Source organism: Molothrus aeneus, chromosome 9 (assembly GCF_037042795.1).
Source record: "Molothrus aeneus isolate 106 chromosome 9, BPBGC_Maene_1.0, whole genome shotgun sequence".
In the NCBI taxonomy this organism is placed as follows: Eukaryota; Metazoa; Chordata; class Aves; order Passeriformes; family Icteridae; genus Molothrus; species Molothrus aeneus.
Genome location: NC_089654.1, coordinates 28,803,600 through 28,824,729, shown reverse-complemented (window position 1 = coordinate 28,824,729; position 21,130 = coordinate 28,803,600). Strand labels below are relative to the sequence as shown.

The 21,130-nt window shown below is 48.5% G+C and overlaps 2 long non-coding RNA genes across 2 annotated transcripts in view; both read right to left on the bottom strand.

The window, feature by feature from the left end:
- The window catches only part of LOC136560219 (uncharacterized), a 40,656-nt gene extending 23,464 nt beyond the window's left edge, over positions 1-17,192 (bottom strand). Inside the window, exons 1-3 of the long non-coding RNA XR_010784096.1 lie at positions 17,010-17,192; positions 16,608-16,788; positions 16,052-16,161 (exon numbers count right to left, since the gene is read on the bottom strand). This is a non-coding gene — a long non-coding RNA (uncharacterized lncRNA). The remainder of the gene's footprint in view (positions 1-16,051; positions 16,162-16,607; positions 16,789-17,009) is intronic.
- Positions 17,193-17,331: 139 nt separating this feature from the next.
- The window catches only part of LOC136560220 (uncharacterized), a 41,491-nt gene continuing 37,692 nt past the window's right edge, over positions 17,332-21,130 (bottom strand). Inside the window, exon 2 of the long non-coding RNA XR_010784097.1 lies at positions 17,332-17,679. This is a non-coding gene — a long non-coding RNA (uncharacterized lncRNA). The remainder of the gene's footprint in view (positions 17,680-21,130) is intronic.

The following is a 21,130-nucleotide window of genomic DNA, read 5'->3' as shown; positions in this document are numbered from 1 at the left end:
CACAGTGCCTCCACCCACACTTTGGGAGACAACAGGTTCTGCAAAATGAACCCGTGGGGAGGAAAGCGAGTGCTCTGCGTGCCAGCAGGGATGGCAGGGAAGTTATCCACTATGAGATGATGAGAGACACCCTCCTGGTGGAGTCAGAGCCTCCCTGTGACATCCCTCCCATGCAGGAGAAGGGTCCACATCCTCCTGGGCAGAGAAGTGTCCTTCAAGGCTCTCAGAGGAGCCACGGAGCAGTGCAGACAAGGACGGCACGGGTCAATGCTCCAGCAGATTCCAGCAGTGCTGCTCAAGACTGGCATTTGATATATTGGGATTAAGAGCCTGCAAATTGCAGCATTCCTCCACGGCTGCCTGGCTGGGAAAGAGCTGAGGTCAAGGCCAGGAGATACCTAAAGGTCAAAGTGCTGCCAAGAAAAATAGTCAAACAAAGGCCAGCATTTCTCCAGTCAATTGCCCAGGCTTATAAAGACAGCATTAAACTTAGAGTAAGGAATTTAGGATTAATTTTAGGCCTTCTCCTTATTTTAAGAGGCTTTTCTCAGCACCAATACCATTTCATTTCAGTATCCAGCTAAAACCAGCCAACACTAACTTGAACTTCTGGGGCGCTGAGAACTAGGGGGTCCACAGTTCTTTTTTTTTTTTTTCCTCTTGGAAGTGTTTTCTGGTTTGTGGGTGTGTTGACTTTTTGGTGGGAATTTTTGTGGGTCTTTTTGTTGTGTTTTTTTTTTGGGGGGGGGAGGATTGTTGTTTTTTTGGTTGGTTGGTTGTTTTTTTTTGTCTGTTTGTTTTTTGCGTATAACGGACATTTGACATATCTGTGAGGAGTTCTGGTGGGTTTTTTGTGTAACTGGCCTGCAGCCACTCTTCTGCCCTCAGTGCAACAACAAAGCAGGACTCTTATCTTCAAGCAAGGGGCAAGGGGTGGACAAAACCTTCATCTCCTTTTCCACATGGCTGTAGTCAGCTGGAGGTGAAACCCTGGCAAGAAGAGCAGCCACAACTCACCACTTCTGTTACCACCACCTCAGCCTAGTCTGAGGTGCCATCCCAGCAACACAGGATTGGTTTAGCAGCTCCTGGAATCCCTAGGAGCTTCCAACACCCAGAAGATATTTTCTGAAGAGATTTGCCCACTACAATCCTGCTCCTCATGAGCCACCACCTGTGTTTATTTATCTGACAGCATTCCTTACACTGCCTTATCTACACACAAATTTCTATTCTATTTCTATTGAAACAGCTCTCAGTCAAAATCCTGCTTTGGGAATCAGGCAGTTTCTCTCACAAAGATCTCTTGTGTCAAAGCTGTGACTTCCCAAATATTCAAGTCAGAGGATATCCCTACAGGGTGACAGCAGGCCACCAGAGGTCCCAAGTCGTGGCTTTGCTGGAACACAGACAACCAAACTTTTTCCTCCTCCCTGGGCTTTTGCAGTAAGGAGAAGCAGAGCACCTTCTTCCTGATCTTCTGGTCGTCCAACACAGATTTCTGAAAATCCTTTTGCATACCACAGACAGGATTTCACAAGGAACACAAACAGAATGTGACTCTTCTCCAGCAAATGGAAGAGTTTGGGCTCTACTGGACTTAAAAGGAAATACTGTCCCCTGTATTGCATTACCAAACAAACCCATTAATGGTTTCCCAATGGCCAGTCTACAGCCAGTTCAGCCTAGTGCCAGCTCAGATGACAGCATGGAAGACCATCTGCAACTCTGTGAACTCAGCAATTAGCCCCTGAGCCCGGGGAAGAGTTTGTCAAGATCCCATCACAGGCGAACAATAACAGAGAAACACGGCTTTGAGGGGGAGACAATTTATCAAGCTGACCACAGATGTCTCCTTCGTTTTTTCTTTAATAAATCCAGCCTAGCTCTTGGCTGTGCTCAGTATCTTGTCATTGCTTTCGTCTCCTTTCAGGAATGCCTCCCACCTGCAGTCTTCAGGCCCTTTGCAACCCTGAAGCCATTTATTTTCTCCAACATTTCTCCATAAAGAAATCCAGATTTTATGCCTATGGAGAGGAGGGAAACTGAGGCACAGCAAAGGGAGCTCTCAGGCCCTAGGCTGGGGAAGGGGACAGGAATACCTGCTCATTTGGCACGGGCTGATTTGTACTGGCCATTTCCTCATCCGCACAAGGAGCATTAGGAGGCTTTCGCTCCCTCCCGTGAATGAGCTGTTTAGGAATTACTCGGATGCTCTTTGCCATCAGATTTTAATCACCAGGAGTGCCTTCCTTGTGGGACTCCATGGGGCTGTTCAGGCAGCCAGCCAAGCTCCTGAGAGCCAGGCTGCATCTAAATACATGCACTGGTTATTTTTAATAATGGTGGGCAGACACCAGCTTGGCTCCCACCTCATCTCCACCTCCTATCTCCAGCACAGCGTTTCTGCCTCCATCTCCACATCCCCATGGTCCTTGCAGGAGTGCAACAGGGATCTCCAGGCTCAAATCCCTTCTCCAGCCCTTGGAGACCCTCCTGGGAAGGGCCACATGTAGGTGGCCCTTTGAGGTCCAGGGGGAAGGCTCTGCTCAGGCTGCCAGCTTTGGGAGCACCAGGTATCAGCGCCGCGAGGCTGCCGGCAGACACGGTTGCCTGGGCTAATTTCACGCCCATCCTCTTCCCTCTCTGCGAAATTCCAGGCAGGCCTTCCACTTTGGCTGACATTCAAAACTGTCACCTCTCTGCAGACATTAACTTGGAGGCCTCTGTCATCCCTCACATTAAAATGCTATCACGGGGAGTCAGCAGAGCTCGGCTCAGCCAGCTAAGGGGCTGGCTCCGGCCACGCCGCGGGGACAGCCGCTTCACGCTTGACATCCGTGGTCAATTTGACAGTGATGGACATGCTACTTAGGAGTCATTTGCTGATCTCGTTTCCCCAGGTGGGAGGTCGTGCCACGGAGCTGCTTTCCCTGGGGAGGAGGAGTGGTGATGCTCTCCAGCCTCTCCAGGAGCAGACACACACAGATGGGCTGCTGCCCTGGCTGCTCACACCCTGCAGAGCCCGCTGTGAGCCCCAAATGCAGCTGCCCCTTGTGCCACACACAGAGGTGGCTTTGCTCACAGACAAGCATCCTGCCTCCCAAAAAAGTCGTGTATGTTTGTGTGGACATCCTCCACGTCCTTGCTGAAGCCTGTGCTCCTGGGATAGCCCTTCCTGGCCAGGACAGGGAAGTCTCAGTCTTGTCAACAGCTGCTTGCACTTTCTGAACCACACATGCTGTCAAAGGCACGAGAGATGCTGTCAAGCCAAGACACACCTTTGCTCATAGATGGGGCCTGGTCATCATACCTTGACCTTCCTCACAGCAAGGGGAGGCAGAGGTGTGATGCTCATTAAGCTCTAAATCACTGTTTAATGGGTACATCACCATCCTCCTTGTTCCAGGTCAGTCTCTGTCTGGAGGTGCCCACCCTGCTCCTCTGAGCAGAACACGATCACAATCACAGCCTCAGGGGAGCAGTGCTTCAAAAAGACATGGGATTTTTAAACCTTCACCTTCCCCTAGCATCACCACTGGTGCACCCAGCCCTGGGATGGGTCATCATGAGATATTGTTGACTTCAGAGCATTTGGTCCTTTGGCATCATTTTCACACAGACAGGGCAGCAGACTCAGCAGACACTTAAGCCAAGCTCAGCCACACTCCCCTTTTGCCTGAAAAACCCAGCACCTGATGCCCAAGCACATTCCTGCCATAACTCTGTTCCCAGCAACTCAGTCTCCAGTACCTCTGCAGGCATCTCTACCAACAAAGCCCACCTGCAGCTCAGGGAGTGCCAGCTCTAAACCAGCTTGGCCCTTCTGGTGCAAAAATTCCAATTAAACTCTGCTGGGTTAAACTAAGCTAAAATACACAGGGAACTAGGTAAAGGTGAATTAGGTGAATTGAAAATACAAGTTGCCATGCAGGCATGAAGCCACCAGAGCTGTGGTTTCCTGCATCTTTATACCACAGGCAAAGCACTTTTTTTTTTTTTTTTTTTTTAATGTACAGAGAAATTTACAGCCTAATCACTTAAAAATCCCTCCCACTTCTTATTGCCCCAGCACAGGGTCATTGGTAACACATTCAAATCCCAGGGCTGCAAAAGATAATTAGGGCAGGGGAACTCGGCCAGCTACTATTGGGAACCACTTCCCAGCCTTTCCCAGTTTTGGGAAGGCTGAGTTGAGCCCCATCCTAAACACCCTGTAAAACAGATGTCTGATGCAGCATGCCCAGAAGGCCTTCCCCAAAACGAGACACTTTTGGATCAGACAAAGGGAGCAAATTCCAGCATCCTCCAGCCCTTGTGGCGAACATGGCTCCTTTGAGAGCGAAGCTTGGAGAGCGCCCGTGCCCACAGCTGTGGCTGCCTGGCTCTGGGACAGTGGCACACTATTTCTGTCACCAATGCCACCTGTCTCTGATGAAGGAGACTGAGGAGATTCATTCCCCCCTGAGATGCCCACAGAGTTGATCCAAGCCCTCAAAGACTTTCTTTCTCTCTCGAAGGTGACCAAGCACCAAGGGCACAGCAGCAGCATCCTTACCCAGGGTGGTTTGGTCTCTTCCCTGGCCTCCTGTCAGCAGAGCTGGGAGGGAAGGGACCCACTGACAGACAAGTCACAGACCTGACACCTTCCCAAGCAAAGCCACAGGCCCTGACACTGCTACTGCTCCGTGGCTCTGGGACAGCCTGGCTCTGCTCCACCACCCCCATCCCCATGCCCAGCCAAGGCAGGACAGGACCACACTCTCCTCCCAGTTACTTTTCAGTCCTTTTATGGTGAAGATCACTTTATAGCAGGGTCTGGTAGAGTACTCAGCTTTCCCTTCCAGACTCCAGCAGAAAGAACTTGACCTGTGTCCTCGGACCCTCTTAGTCATCGGGCTGAGCCGCCTCTCCCCTCCTCCCACCACCCTCCTCTTTTATGGAGTAGCAGCAGCAGCAGAGCATGGGGTGAGAAGTCAAGGGAAGGACAACTTGACTGATGGAGCTCAGGTTGTGGGGTCAACGCAAGGCGTCGTGATCTGGGCTCAGACAGAGCCATTTCCTCTGTGATTTTATCCGCTGTGATTTTTATCTTTCGTCTGTTCACACGTCATGCCACCTGGACATAATACAGAGCAAGCTGAGTGCTCAGCTCCACACTTAACCCCTTCCCTGCTCCCCAGGAAAGCAGGAGGCCTCAGGCACGGCTCAATTCTGTGCCTGTGGCTTTGCCTGGCAACAAGGGGCTTTTCTTTACGGTCCCTTTTTATTGCCTGGAACATCTGTAAGTGGCAGGTTTATCCTTCTCTGCTGACCCCATGAACCACATTATGATTTACCCACAAATTTCACATTCTCGACAGCATTCATGAGATGAGATTTTTGGTATTTTGTTTCAGGAGACACATGCTGGTTTGGGTTCCCACTCTAAGCCATGTGAGCACAGCCCTGGTAGGTCGCAGCACGGGTTCCTCAAGTGATAGTACAGACATGAAAGGCAGGCAGAAACAATTTCCTCTTACTGCACCAAAGATATTCAGCCTTAGCAGCTGCTTACACGGGGCTGGAGTAATGAAGAGCAGCCCTCTGCTCCAAAGAGCCCAAACCGAACCCGTGGGTGGAATTAGGGGGTGTCTGACATGAGCACAGGTGTCCAGGCCAAGCTACACTGAGTTAGACCAAGAGCAAAGAACATTTTGAAGGTCTACAGGGAAATTGGCAATAATCCCTGACCAAAGTCTCAGCTGTTGAACATGTCAGATCTAAAACTCTTCAAAAGGCAGATGAAAACCATCACCCCCATTCTGGTGAAGGACCAGCATGAAGAAGGAAGCAGAAGAAAGGAATATTAAATCCATGACCTGTCCCAGAGCTGTAGCATATGATACCTCACTAACCATTTCATCACCAGATACCAGCTCACCTCCTCAGGGTGGGCAGGAGTCCAAGCACCTTCATGTGACATCCCCTGACCTTCCTTTCAGGTCCATGGAGCACCAAATCCCCTGGTCCAAACAGGATGCAGCTCAGCAGCAGTCACACGGGACAGCCAGCCTGTAAAGAAACAGTGGAGGAGCCTGCAGGAAGCGTGGTGACCCCACAGCACACAAACCACCCTTCTCCTCCAGACAGAGCTCACCTTCCCAGCCTTTCCTGGCTCCTCCAAAGAGCACAGGGCTGGCTCCTGCATCTGTCCAATTCCACTGCCATAAATTACCACCGGATGGGACAAAAGTAGAAACTGCTTTGAGTGAGGGATATTTTAAGGCTCTTATGGTTTTGGGTTTTTTTTTTTTTTTTTGTGGTTTGGTGGGGTTTTTTTCCCCAAGTTTCCTTATTTGTTTCCTTTCTTGCTCCTGATATGATAACAGGAGAGATAGATAAACAACAGGGAGTTCCCATCTAGAAAGTCTGGGGGAAAATACAAAGTGCAGCCAGCCACAAAAGCTGTACAGGCCTTGAGGTTATTTTTATTTTAATTTCTGGCTTCTTAAAACCAGTGACCTCACTTTTTGAATTAGGCAAAAATATGTGAATAAAACAACACATCCTCAAATAAAACCCTGCTGGCCTTTATGTGTGGTTGCCAACTAAACAATCTGTGGGTGGCAAGGTGCAATATTTTTAATGACACTTTCACACCAATTTAAAGCATCTTAGAAGGAGCTCTAACCAGTTACAGTTCTGGTTCCTCCTTTCAGGAGGACTGTGGTAGAGGGCAGGGATGACTTGGTTTTTCAGTAAGCTGTATGTACAATGAACACATTACTTTTGAAAGGTTATGTAATTCCCACATAGGAAGTCAAGTCCTTTTTGACATTAAGAGACTCCTTAATTTGAGACAGTCCCTACATCAAAGCCAGGTAGATAAAGTGGGAAGGGTCTGCCCAGCCCTCATACACTCCCAAAGCATCTGCTCTTGCCCACTGTCAAGAGGATTTTGCTATATCAGAAATGATCCATCCAGTTTTGCAGCTCTGATTTTTTTCTTACAAGCACACAGAGCCAGGCACACAACTGACTTCAAGAGAAATGGGCCCACCTGGCTGCAGCTCAGTGCTCACCCCGTGGAGCATCAGCTCTGTGAGACAGGGAATTGGTGCCCTGTGTCTCCACTCCACACAGCACAGGGGGATACTCAGCCTTGAGAGCTCCCACCAGGTTTGCATGTGTGCAGGAATGTGGAATTCATCTTTGGAATAATTAGTGGTAGAAGCTTTACCTCACACCAAAACTTCACACAAGCCCCAGTTTGGCACAAAATGAAAGCAGCTCTTTGCCCCGGTGCAGGAAACTGAATGCAGAAAGAGGTTTGGTGTTGTCACACCTACTTCAACGCTGTCCTCAGGCAATTCCCCTTGGCATCTCCCCTCTCCTTTAACAGTTTGCATCAATCACCCACTCTCTGGCTGTGCCCTTGTAGCGCATCCCCAGAGACAGAAAGACTCCTGCCACTCTGCTCTAGAGAGGACACAGACAACTGATGTCACTTGTGGGTGTTCAAACAACAGGCATTCAGAATGTCCATCCCCAGACCTCTTCTCTGCACACACACACACACAAAATCACCCTGAAGAAATCCCAGACCACAAGAACAGTTACAGCCTCTCCCTCTGGACTGCTATCACAGCCACTCCCCCTCCCACCACTTCTTCCTAAAATGACCTTTCTGGATTTTTAAGAACTCTGTGTTTCCAAGACATCCACAGAAACCAAACCCAGCTTTTTGTGGGAAGAATCACGCCGTGCCTCCAGGCTGGAGGCAGCAAATGCTGCTGTGCCTGCCTGTGGACAACAACCCTGCAGGGAACAGGCAGCAAAGCCAACCCCAGACCATCTCTCTTCTCAGCAAGCTGCCAAGGGAGCCCTCCAGCCACATAAATTTTGGGGTGCCCTTGCTCTGTGGTCAGCCCCAGTGAAAGGCATCTTATCGCCGGCCGTTTCCCCATGCGGCACGAATTCATGTCCCTATCATTAAAGAGACACATGGTTTATTTACTCATTACCATATCCAGCTGTTGGCTTTCCTTTCCCCCCATATTTCAGGGTAAGTAGTGATTTGACATAAATAATACCCCATTCAGCTATGGCCTGAAAGATATTGTAAATATTAAAAAAAAAAAAAAAAGTCTTTGGCTACAATAGCACTTTCCAAATCCTACTTGGTATGGGAATGGGGGGAGGTTGGGAAAGAGAAAACCCAACACCATTACCTAAATAGCCCCATTAAAAATGAGCCCAGAGTGAGTTACAGCTTTATTAAACAGATGACATTACATCAGGAATGATGAATCATAATGTTTCTTTTCAGGATTGCAATGCTGTACGACCTCTTCAGCTGTAATTGTTTGCCTCCTATTCCCAGGCACCACCAGGTGTGGTGGCCCCTGTCCCCATCACAGCAATGCCAGTGCTGGGGACCTGTGAGCATCTCATCCTTAAAGGCTCACAAACTGTCACAGGGAAAGGGACAGAGTGGGACAATCTCTTCAGGAAGTCTGAAGGGATCTTGGTTTTTATTCCCAGCCTTAGATGGGCAGGGATGCCTTCCCAGGAAAGCACAGGGTGTTTCTCAACGTTTGCAGGCAGGAGGGGGTTTGATTCTCAGACTGACCCTCTTGCCTTGGTCTCTCCTGTGCCAGGGCTGGGGAGGGGGAAGCAACAAGAGGCATCTGTGCTGGGACACGAGGTTTCAGGGCTGTGCCTCTGTGCTGCTTCCAGCTGGGGCAGGGTCTCACAGAGGCTGGTGCAGGGCTGTGTGCAGCATCTGTGCTGAACACAGAGATGTTTTCCTTGGGGCTGGGCAGGGCTCACACAGAACTGAGGCATTTCTGCTTTTTATGGTGAGAGGTCCGGGGGTGCATGGGAGGCTGGGAGGAGGCACAGCCAGGACAAGTGACCCCAAGTGACCAAAGGGATGTTCCAGACCATGTGACATCATGCTCAGCGTATAACGTGGGAGGAAGGTGGTTTTAGTCTCTGTTTTTACTTCTCATTATCCTGCTCTGATTTTGTTAGCAACAAATCCAATGAATATCTCTAATTCAAGTCTGTTTTGCCCGTGATGGTATTTGGTGAGTGACCTTTCCCAGACCTTAACTCATGAACCCTTTGTTATTTTTTCTCTCCCCAATCCAGTTGCACAGGGGAGTGAGAGGGAGGCTTTGGTGGGTGTCTGGCACCCACCCAGGGTCAGCCCACCAAGGCTTTTAATACCCAATTAATTTTTCCAATTCCCTTCCAAGCTGAGGGCTGCACTGGGGCACATAGTAGGGATTGCAGGAGCAGTAGAAATATAGGAAATTGCACAGTGCAAGATGACTGGGACCACTCAGGGTACAGCAAAAGGCTGTAAGAGAAAGGACTACAGACTGCAGCTGGTACAGCACTGCTCTGCTGGTTCCCCCACCAGAACAGCAGATCCCCACCCCCAAAACACCACACATCGAGCTGGCTGCTCACTGCCACTGTCCTTTGCACTGCTCTTCATCAGCTCCTTCAATCCATCCATCCATCCATCCATCCATCCATCCATCCATCCATCCATCCATCCATCCATCCCTCCATCCACCCATCCATCCCTTGTGTATATAATAGTTGTTGAACTATTAGTATAATTAGTAATTTTGTTTTTGTTTTAATTATAATTTGAGTTATTTTTATAATTGTAAAAATTGGTTTTGGAGATGTGCAAGGAAGAAAAACTTATTTTATTATTCAACAACTATTTCCTAATTACAATACACTATAAGTGTTTCTTGCCCTATCAGCTTTAGCCACACCATGCTGTAAATGCCTTAAAGCCAATCATCTAAAATGTGTTTAAATCCACATTGTCCCCAAGGCAGGTCACACACATGGATCAGAGAGAAGAGCCTCTCTGAAGATGGGACCATCCTTGCAGGATTGGTGGAGGCACACATTAGGAAAAAACCCAGGGTTCCCAGCGAGCACCAGCACAGCCCAAAAGCACCATGTGAAACATTTTCCTCATTTTGCTCCTCTCATCCTTCTCCCAAGGTGAGGGATGCTGGACTCCAGGCAGCTCTCCAAAATGCAGTTTATTCCATCCAAGAGGTTGCAGCAGTCCAGGGTGGTGGGTGACAGAGCTGTGCCCACAGCTGTCAGCCCCAGCTGCAGGCAGCCCTGCAGACCCTTAGTTTAGGTTACATTGCATTATAGACTTTTCTTTGCTGAGCATCTTAATACATTAGAACCAATCTATACCTTAACTTTTATCTATAGCCTATCATAACTGCTATAATTACCATATTCATGTTATTGTTCTCCAATCACTAAAAGTTAGTACATTACAGTTTAAGCTAGAAGTTGTTTTTCAGTTTTCTTGCAGTGGAAAATTCTGTGACCTTTTTTCTACTTGCAACTTTGCTGCCCTGTTTGCCTGTGCTCTCTTTCTGCTTGGTAAAAACATCTTCTTGTTTGGGGTGGGTTTATCCTTTGCTCTAAGCCATAAAAACCCCTTCTAACTAACACACCCTTTGCCTCCTTGGTTATCCAGTAAGACTGGCTCAGCAATTCTTTTCTTCTATATCAAAACTTGCTTCCATCTCTATTCCTTCTTCAGATTCTACATTCAAAAATCTTTCTGCTAAGCAGACATATCTGTGAGACTTTCTTGTCCAACTTTCATCCTTCCCAACACCAAGGTTTGCCTGCCACCTATAAATAACCAGGAGAGCACGACACCCCAGCTCCCAGATAAAGCCGCAGCCCCGCGCAAGCCAAGGGTTTCTATTTTTACATCTCTGGTGAGAACCACGTGGCAGCTTTCGACAACACACACACAAGGGGGAGAAAAAAAAATAGAAGGGAAAAAAAAAAAAAAAAGCCCCAGCACTCAGATCTCCACTCCCCCTGCACCTTCTGCTCAGGCAGACCTCAGACAAGCGCCCGGCAGCCCCATCTGCTCGTCACCTGCTGGCATTTGGGTAGCAGCTACGTCAAACGCCCGGCGCGCGTTCTCACATGTAGGAGTTTGCTGTCTGAGTGATGAGGCTGTCTGTGCTCCCATTGTGCTTTGCCATCCAGGAGGTTTTTTGGGAGCTTTTGCAGAATGCTGCGTGCTAGTAGCTCTTATGTAAGTTATCGACCTCCTTGTCCCCGTTTTACAGACTGGGGAGCTGAGAGAAAGCAGAGATACCTGTGGCTTCCTGCATCCCCAACCCTCTAGCCCTCTGCCCCCCAGAAACTCCCTCCTTTTTCCTCTGGATTAATCCTCTGTCCACTCATTTTCACAACTATAGCTGAATCTAAAAGGAAAAATTAAAAAAAAATAAAACCAACATCCAACAATAAAAATTTGCCAAGGGTAGTTGAGCTCTGGCTTTGGCCCATGGAAAGGTCCAGGTCTCTTTGCAACCGTGATCAGATTGCAGGAGGCCAGGAACCAGGACTCCTCACCTGCCTTGGCACCAGCAGGAGCCTGTCAGTGTGCCCCAAACAGACACTTTCACCTCTTTCCTTGGGTCTTGGTTTGACCTCTCACCCCCACCACAGATTATCAAGTCCTAAAAAAAAGTAGAGGTGCAGTCCTAGAAAAGAGCCACTAACATGATAAGGGATCAGGCAGTCAAGCTCTCAGCTGTGATTCCTACCCCCTAGGTGAGCAGCAGCATTTACAGGAATCTATGACTGCACGTAACAACAAAAAGAAAAATAAACCCAGCATCTGTGAAGTTGGTAAGTGGACAACTTAAGTTCAGCTTTCACGCATTAAAATCAACAATGGCAATAATTTCTCTTTCCACTGTAATTGTTGTTACAGCATTGACACTAATCTTAGAGGAAAAAAAAATATCCACCCCAGATTTCACTCCAGTCTGGAAGTGAGTCAGCTCTCAAACCTCAGTGAGAAAGAAAGGCTCTTGCTAGGAAGGATGTGGGAAAATAGAGGGTTAGATTCACCAGGCTCCTCTTGGGTCATGCTAAAATTACTACGATTTAAGTTAATGAATAGATTTCCTTTTGTTCCAGCCCAGCTTCATTCTGCAGTGTTACAGCCCTTATCCCAAGCTGGAAGCAAGAGCTATTCAGATAAAACAAAGCCCAGCTTCCCTTTAGCATTACCACCAAGACTTCTTCATAATAATATTTATAAAATAGCTGTTGAGATGGGAGGGGATAGTAAAACCATGTTGGTAAAAAGCACTCAGGTTATAAAACACCAGGCATTAAATCCACCCTGCAGCACAAATTCCCTTCCCACCCACGTGTTTGCTTGTTTCAAAGCATCTCCCAAGGCAGAGCTGCATCCTGCTTATTCCTTGGGATCTCTGGCTCATCCAGGCTGTGGGGTGAGCAAAGGGGTCCCTGTAGCTCTGCTGCTGCATCTCCACACATCTCAGTGCTCTGAGCTCCAGACCTGCTTGGCACTAATGGCAGGGGCCATTCGGGTCAGGGCACATCCATTTGGATTGTCCCCAGCTCCCAGCAGAGCAGGCAGGGTCAGCCAGGCACTGCCCCGAGCTCCCCAGGGCACAGAGGTCACAGCAGAACCACAGGCCACCAGGGCAATGGGCCTTGCTCCTTGGCAGGCTGGGTTTGGCACCCTCTGTGCTTCTTCCAGGAAGCAAGAAAGCATTTTTGTGCTGCTTTTGGCAAGAGGAGTTCTCCAAGGACAATCTCGCGTGCAGCACATCCCAGCAGACTGCAGCAGCAGGGGAAACTGCTCAGCCTGGAAAGCACATCTGCCCTCTGATGCCTCCCAGTCCTTGCCCTCCATCCCCAGCTCCACCAAAAGGCAGCTCCACCCTGCATTCCCAGCAGGGTCACTGGGAGGCATCAGCCTCCTGGGAAGTGTCAGCAGCCAGGACAAGAAGCTGGTAAGGTGAAGACTTCCCCCAAAAGGTTAATTTGCTGGAAGTGAGCATCAGTGCAGTCACCAGGACAGTGAGAGGGAATAAAAAGCACACAGCCAGCCCCTCTGGACCAGCACACAGACATGAGGTGAAAGCAGAGACTGAGAGGTCAGGCTGCAGATCTGCCCATCCAGAGAGGCAGGAGCACAGCAGCACCTCTACCAGGAGAGTCTTCCAGGCATTTCTCAAGGTCTGCAAGAATCCCAAACCAAGAAGTATCATCTCACTGCAGAAACATTTTTTTCCAGCATAATCTCAGCTCTGGAGCAGCAAAGAGTCACAGACCTGGGCTGCAAGCACCAGCAAGCCGAGGGCTGGGAGGGAAGGCTACACCTACAGCCTGCACTAATATTCCTTGGCCTTTTCCAGCATCTGAAAGGTAAGGAGGGAGTGGGAAAGGGGATTTGAGAGAGCAGAAAGAAGCACTGTATTTATCCAGGCTGACACTTCACAGAGCACCAGCCAGAGCATCTCAGCTCTAACCCCTGCGCCCGCCAAGCGCTGACACTAATAGGACAATAGCTGAGCAATTAAAAGGAGGAGAGACAAGGAGATATCAAGTCAAAAAGGCTCATGGACAAGAGACAGAAAGCCCTAATTTCTGCTTGTTTGCTGTGGTGAGTGGAATACTGTCAGGCACATACCATTGTCAGGAAAAACTGCATTTCTGTCACCACCAATTAATGCCTCTTTCTTAGGAGACAGGAATCCTCCTGCCTTTTTGCTGTACCAGGTTTTTTCATGAACCTCATAGAAAGGGTGTCAGAATTTGGAGTGCATAGCATGCCTCTGTGCAGAGAAGTGTCTGAGACAAGCCACTGGTCCTGTGCTAACTCTCAATTAAAGACTCTTCACAAATAGTGGGAAACAGTAATTTACAACCCTTTTGCTAGGGATAGAGGCATGGGGAGAGCCATCAGGAGGCAAACAGCATTTCCCTGAGGTCTTATTTACACCCTTCCCCAGCAGAGCTAACAAGCAGGCCAGTGTGGAAGTGGTTGTACTGGTTTGGGGGCCCCAGCTACAACCACTTCAAAATCCCTGTGCAGGAGATTATTCACCCCTAGCTCTGAAAGTCCTGGGCAGCCTGGCTGGTGAGAGGGCCCTGGGGGGAGCAGGGCTGCAGGTTTGGGCAGGTGTCTCTTCCAACACATCATTTATGTAGGAAAAAACAATAGGAAAAAGCAAGCAGCAAGGAAGAGCTCCCTGCAGCCAGGCACAACTTACACCCAGCCCAGAGCCTCTGAACCCCTGTCCTGACAAACACCTCTGAGGTCTCACAGAAAAATCACAGCTAAAAGCCACTGGGAGGGCTGAGGACAAGGTCAGGAAGGAAACTCAAGGGCAGGGAGGGGAGGCAGCCAGTGAGCACAGACAGACTGAAGAGATGGACATCAAACCTGGTGTATGGCAGCAGCTGAGAGGAAGAAAAGCAGGACTGGAGGCTGTGTGTCCAATCACTGCTTTCACTAGATTAAAAGAAATGTAAATTCCCTGTGTACCAGTCTGCCTTGGAGATATCAAGAATAACAGGAGGCAATTAGGAGTTACAGAGTCACAACAGTGGCAGCAACAGGCAAATGTCTTTGGGAAAAGAGCAGGTTTGGGTGAGAGGCACAAACCCCCCTCTTTGAAAGATGCATGGGGAGGGGTGTCTGCTCCAGCTGCCAGTTTCCTTCCCTGCCAGTTTAATGCTTCCTATCAAGCAGTGGCTGTACCAATTTAATCTGGGTTAATAGAATCACTGGCACGCTCAAGGGAGACATTGCTGGGAAGCAGCACAGGCAATGTGACCTGTGGGCCTTTCAAAGCCATGGACACACGTGGCTCCAGAGCCAGATGTGTGCTTTGCAGATGGATCCTTAACAAACCTGGGAAATACCTTCCAGTGAGCCAGTGGAAGTGGACACAGCCCATGATGGAGCAACACCACATGGACAGCCCATGGGGACAGCCCTACTTCCACCCCAGCCAGGAAGTTTAAATGGAGCAGAAACCCAAGACTTAGACAAGAATAGCCAAAGCAAGAGAAAGGAAATGCCAGGAAATATGGGAGACCTGGAAAAAAAAAGTGCTGGGGATGAAAACCCTCAGCAAGCTGCAAAGAGGGGGTGAAGGAAATCTGAGAAATAAGAGATACAGAGAAGGAGATGGAGTTATGTGGAGGCAACTGGGTTATAGGCAGTCTTACATCAGTTTATGAAAATATCCCATTAATCTTCATAGCGCAATCTTAATTGCAAAATCTTTCATCAGCCTTGTTATTTGTGCACCTGTCACTGGAGACACTCGGAGTTGTTTTGTCGTCATTTCTCACACTAATTAGAGGGGCTTGGGGTGGTTTGAGGGGTGGGGTGGGCAGGGGGGGAGGCTGTTGTTTTTTAATTGTCCTCGAGCATGGCTCAGCTTTATGGTAACGCTGCCAATTAAGGTCCTGCCCTGTGCAGGGCTTGTAGGGCTGCTAGGCACGTTACACAGGACTAGAGGGGTTGTTTTAATTAAATACCCCCAGACTAGTAGGGAAATATTTAGAGCAATTTAACAATCTGCTGCAGAGTTGTTAAACCTCCAATATATCTGCTTAATGTTCATTTGGGTATTTAGTAATCTCCCTACCTTATCTAATCCTGTTTAAATTTAAAGAGATGCATCTAAGCTGGTGAAGTAGCAAGCGCTTATTAACAGCCTCTGGTTATTAAAACATATTTGAGATGTCATCACCAGTGAGCAGTCCCAGCAGCAGGCAGGGGACATGGAGCCTGCAGATGTATTTCTTTCTTAACTGGGGCTGCCCAGGGACAAGACCCAGTGGTTTCCTCACAAGCTCTGCTGTCACCACACCAGTACCTTTAGTTCCCAGCCTGCTTCCCCTGCCTCTGCAAGAGAAGGTGGTGGCCTTCCAGGGTAATTAGAGCTACTGGTTGTTTATTTTTAAGGCTATTTTCCAGGTCTGCAGCTACTCAGGCTGGGGCATTTTTAAAGAAATGGATGTTTTGTTTTCTCCGTTGAATTACAATTATCTTTTCTTCTGCTCAGTGGGGTCCACAGAAAATCATTTGCTTGAGCATAGTCTACAATACCAGAAAAACTATTTTGCCAAGTTTTAGCCCAGCTGTGCTTACATAATCTGCATGTTTCTGGTCTGGCTGCCCTGTGTTTGGTAGTCTCCTTACCTCAATTGGATGCACCTGTCCTTTCCCATCTCTGCTCTCTTTCCTCCAGTTCCTGCGCTCTTCTTCGGAGTGGTGCCACCCAAAACTCTGATTAGGGCAGGTCTCAAATGCTGCCACCACAGACCAGAAGAGGTTGTTATAGAACACACAGCTCTCAACTTAGACAACTTACACAAAGGAGAGTCAAGCCAACAATTTAAGTTCCTGTGCAAAATGCCCTCCAGGCAAAACAAACAATTTTCAGGATATGAACAGTAAGTCACTCTTCAGTCCCATGAAAATGAACAGCCCAGACTATTTCACAAGCACTAACCCACCCAATTTTAAAGCACCTTCAATTGCTGAGGCTGGAAGTAACAGCTGTGTAAAGAGAGGGGGAAACTCCACCAGACAATTTGAAACAAGAAAACACATCTGGGAGAAATCTCCCTGTCCAACAAGACAGGCAGTTCTGAGGAGCTGAGGCCATGATGCCTTGAAGGTTTAATGTCAGCATCCTCATGTGAGAGAGGCTCCCCATACATCTCGTTCAAGCAAGAGTATCTCAGCTTCTTACCTTAAAGGCTGATTTTCATCATAAGGCTGGTGCTCTGCTTTTGGCCACTGTGTTTTGAGACAGAAATGGACCATTTGGAGAGAGTAAGCCCAGAGCTGACACATCTGTCACATGCATTGCAGAGGAGCACAGCCATCCCAGTTGGTCCTCACTGATCTGAGAGCAGCTTTCAAACAGCCTCCTGGAAATGTGAAGGAAAATGTTTCCTCAGCCATAGCCACCACAGAACATAAACAAAAATTGAGGCAAGGAAGAAAAGTAAACAAAAAAAACCCAACACATTTTATAGGCTTGTTACAATTACTCTTGTTAGAAGTCCTGGAAGAGGTTGAGCAACCTGTATCCCCAAGGGTCTTTACAGACAGATTAGTGCAGCAATGACAGAGGCAGAGATGATCTTACCTTGAGGCAGGGAGAGACACTCACACAACCTTGGCAAGGTCCTTCTGACGCTTGTGAAGCACCAGCGACACCGAGCTCTGCCCCACTGCAAGGGTCTGGTTGTGGCAGCACTCAGGGGAGTCTGGACACCAGCATCAAGCTGAAACAGAGACAGAGACTCCACAGAGTCCAGCAGAAGCAGCGTGCTGGCCTGGCAGGCCTGTTGGTCTCACATGAACAAAGCAAACCCCTCTCATACCCCCAACCCAGAACCCTCAAACTGCAGCCCTCCCTCAAAGCCCCCACACCAGACTGGGATGACAGATGACCAGAGGGGACCAAACAGAGCAGATAATTTTATTTGTTTTTCCCTTTGTTCCTCGTCTCTCAGATGCTGGTGTCATTTAGGATTTTTTGTGGAGGAGACACATCAGCACAGTGACGGATCCTGTCTGGTCCCATCAGCAGCACGGCGGCGCGTGCCCAGGGTAACGCGAGAGGACTGCCATTCCTGCAGGGAAGGATGCTCAGCAGGAGGTGTCAGCCCGGGAAACACAACCACGGCTTCTCTCCCATCAGTTTGGAAACTTTCAGGATGGGGGCGAAGGCTGAGTCTGAAGAGGTGTGCCAAGGACTTGCACTGAAGGCCTCGGAGCAGACTTCACACCCAGGCGTCGTCATCATCTCATGCCTGTCAAGGGAAAAGGAATAAGTGTACTTCAAGTGGCTGTTTCCTACAGGATGTGCCCTGTGGGGTAAGGACTGGAACTTCTGAGCCCTCCTCCCACTAGCTGACACTTCCCACTGCACTCCCTCATCACCTCTGTGTGCAGAGCTGCAGTCACAAATCATGGGGCTACTTAGATGCTTGGAAAAGAAATAAAATAAAAGGATGTATGTGTTTACAATGCTATTTCCTTAATTCTCAATAAAGGATCCTATTTGCTTCCTCCTCCATAAGTTACCTCTGGCTGAGCAGTGTGGGAGCAGGATGGAAGGGATGGTGTGAGTAAACACTCCAGTGCTCTCTAGCCAGCACAGCTTTGGCTGTAGCAGGAGGTCTCCACATCCTTTGTTCCATCAGAGGACTTCAGATTCTCCTGGTGCAGTCTGGCCGTGCTGCTCTGCCTGCCAGGCACACAGGGATCTGAGATGCAGAAAGGCTGAGCTATTCACCAGCTGAGGAGCACCAGCTCTCCAGACACCCAGCCAGCAAATCACCAAACCATCATTGGGTGTTCCCCACCCTGAAGATCTCAGCTAGAGCTCCAGGTTTTTTATATTTTATACAGCAGATGAGGGAAACTGCCTGCAAAAAAATCATCCCTGCAAAAAAAGCATCCATCAGAACCCAGGACCTTCCTCTGGCTGTCCTGGAGGTCTTGAGCCCCTGGCTGGGGGCTCAGAGACCTTGGCACAGAGTCAAAAACACCTGTGCCTTTGATTTCAGCCCATGGAGAAAATTACCAACTTTATGTGAAGATTTACAAGCCATGAGAGTTTGAGTAGAATGATAGTTAGTTTGTCACAGGGTGAAAAAGTAAAATTTTGGGGTTTTTAGAATGGGAATTCAGATGCCAAGATGGAGGGATTTGGGCATGTTCTGTCCTTCCTCTTTCTTCTTCTTGCCCGCCATCTTCTGGGTGATGGTGACACTTTTGGATTGGTTTAGAGCAGAAACACTCTGTCTAACATAGGTGGTAGGTTCTGGAAAATTATTGTAAATAAAGTACATGTCGTTTTTAGTATAAAAAGATAACACCACCCCAAGGGTGGTCATTGTGCCACAACCTGACCTGCTGGACAGACCTCAGCAGATCAGAAAGAGAATGTTAGAGATAACAGAGAATAAACAACCTTGAAAACCACAGCCAAAGAATCCTGACTCCTTCAATCTCAGGGCTGGGAAAAAGAGACTTTCTAACACCTCGGGGTCATCTTGACCACAGAGACTCGGACATCTTAGTGGGAAAGTGTCAGAACTCAGTTCATCCTTCCAGGTGTCCAGAGTTGCCGAGGACCCCGTTGGGGGGCTCAGAGACCCTGGCATGCTGCCCAGAACACCTGGGGATTTGATTTTGACCCTTGGAGCAAGTTACCAACTTTGTATGAGACATGAAACTCACAGAGGTTTCAATAGTGTAATAACAAAATTATCACAGGGTGAAAATGTAGATTTTAGGATTTTTGGTATGGGGGTTATGGGGACAAGATGGAGGAACTTGGGCGTGTCTAGCCTTTCTCCTTCTTCTTCTTCTTGGGATTTGTTTAGAGTAGAAGTGCACTGTTGGGATTTTGTTGGCACTTTGGGATTGGTCTAGAGTAGAAGTGCACTGTCTACCATAGGTGATAGGTATTGGGAATTAAGTGTAAATATGATATATGTAGTTTGTAGTATAAAAGGACAACACTGCCTCGGGGCTGGTCAGAGTGCCTGTGGCTGCCCTGCTGAGCAGATCTCGGCTGGGCAGGAAGAAAATTTTATAGATAAGAATTAATAAACAACCTCAGGACCGAACAGTGAAGAGTCCAGACTCGTTCTTCAGTTGCGCGGGCCGAAGCAGAGACACCCTGCACATCTCAGGGCAGCAAATATCAACAGCAACCCGAGAGTAAAGGAAGCTGATCCTGGGCTCTTTCCCTGTGCAACAGAGCAGGAAACACCAATATTGAGCACACTTGTAGCACAATGCCACGTTCAGGCTCATCTGTGCAGCTGAGATGTAGCCAGGCCTTGTCTTTTGCCAGCAGGAGATGCCACGGCACGGCTCTTCAGCATGTGGGAAGTGCTTGGAGGAGCTGCTGGTGAGCAGCAGGCTCAGAGGGATGAACCAGCAGAGGCATGCACAGAGCAAGTGATAATTTCTGTGCTGTGCAATTACAGCTGGGAAGGAGTAAACCTCTGGTGCACAAACCTGCCAACAGTTTACTGCCGACGAGGAAACAAAACCGACAGTTGACACTGGAACAGCTACTGATACCCTGTAATCATCTTAAAAATAGACTCTTTGCAAACCTGCTTGTTAGTAGTGAGAACATATGCTCTTTTTAAGAGTGGGGGGGGGGAGAAACCTTTCAGCATCTCCAAAGCTGCATTTGCATTAGGCAGAGCACGTGTTTGGTGAAGCTGAGGCTGGAAGCTTCCCAGAACCTGGTCCAGTACTGCTGGGTGACCAAGGCACATTGGGATCCTGCATTGCTACAGCACATTTTGCAGCATGAAGAACTCTTAGCCCTCTGAGCCCAGCAGCCAGTGCTTGCACAGCTATTGCAGGCAGTCAGTTTATTCCATCTTACTGCACATATCTGCTCCCCAGGCTCCTGGTGCACAACTTTTACTCAGGGTGAGTCCTCCCTACAGCTCCTTTTAACCACAGCCCCTGACCAGGGTGAACATCATCTCTGAGCCAAGGCCTCTGGAGTCTTGTTCCAGCCTGGAGCATTGTCCATCCCACAGAGCTGGATGGCAGCACAACCCTGGCCCACAGAAAGTGCCATGAGGGAGGTCTTCCCAGGAAAGATAGCACTGCTCAGGACTAATCCAGGGTCCATCAAAATAGAGACTGGAGCCAGGATTTGATCTATTCTAGGCTGTTTTTTTTCCTTGATTGATTTTGTTGAATCTCTTAGAGCATGCACCCAGGAAGGCAGGCCTGGTTTGCTTCCTAACACTCTCAGCACAAAATTCACTCACCCACAAGTTTCTGTCCCCTCTGTGCTCAGCACAGCAGCACTACAGGAGAGAGAGGGACACGTTCCCTCAATAAGTGGATTTCATTTTGGTATGAGCCATTTAGAGATTATATCCACTTCAATTTGGGCAGGGATCCAAGGTTAACCTCCCTGCTCTTGTTAACAGAGCTTTGCTCTCAAAAAGCCCATCAGCTCAGTTTTACATCTTACTTGGGAAAGTCAGTGCAATGTTACACTGGGCACTGAGTGATGCCTCAGGTTTGAGCTTTTATATTTTTTCAGATTCTGTGCTGCTTTAGTGTGTGGGTCTGGGCTTCCTATGAGGGGATGGTGAGCTCTGTGCACAGAGCAGGGAGACAAAACAATTCCTGCTCCAGCTGGGGACCAAGGACAAATGATCCAAATCTCAGCCCAAGAGCACAAACAATGTGGAATGAAGAGAGAAAAAC